Raw genomic sequence first — 659 nt, 5'->3', positions numbered from 1 at the left:
TTTTCTTCTTGATTTCCTTGCTGCTTGTTTTTCAACTTCCAGCAATCCTTCTTCATGTGCCCTTTCTTATGACAGAAATAGCACTCCATATTTGCAAATCGATTAGACTTGCTCCTGCTCCTGTTCTTGTCCCTCTTGGAATCTCTACTTGAACTTCTCCCCCTTGACTCAGTAACAAAGACATCTGAACGCGAACTGCTAGCATTCGACTGCCTTCTTGCTTCCTCATTAAGAACATTGTTCTTCACTGAATCCATCGAAATAACACCTTCCGACGCAGAGTTACAAAGAGACATCCTGAAAACCTCCCAAGAGTCCGGTAAAGTACCGAGAAGCCACAGACCGTGAATCTCATCATCAAACTTGATGCCCATATCAGACAACTTGTTGAGCAATCCCTGAAACGCATTCAAGTGATCTGTCATCGAAGTCCCCTCCTGATACCTCAGCTCAATCAACTTCTTGATCATGTACATCTTGTTGTTTCCGGTCTTCCTAGCATATAACTGCTCTAGCTTCTTCCATAAAGAACGAGCATCCGTCTCAGTCTCAATGTGATGCAACACATTATCATCTACCCACTGCCTTATCAACCCACACACTTGGCGATGCTGCAGCTTCCACTCTTCATCCGTCTTCTTCTCAGGTTTCTGCTCCTC

The sequence above is a fragment of the Brassica oleracea genome, chromosome C3 (assembly GCF_000695525.1).
Source record: "Brassica oleracea var. oleracea cultivar TO1000 chromosome C3, BOL, whole genome shotgun sequence".
Lineage (NCBI taxonomy): Eukaryota > Viridiplantae > Streptophyta > Magnoliopsida > Brassicales > Brassicaceae > Brassica > Brassica oleracea.
The sequence above is the reverse complement of the archived record's forward strand: the minus strand, read 5'-3'. Positions refer to the sequence as shown.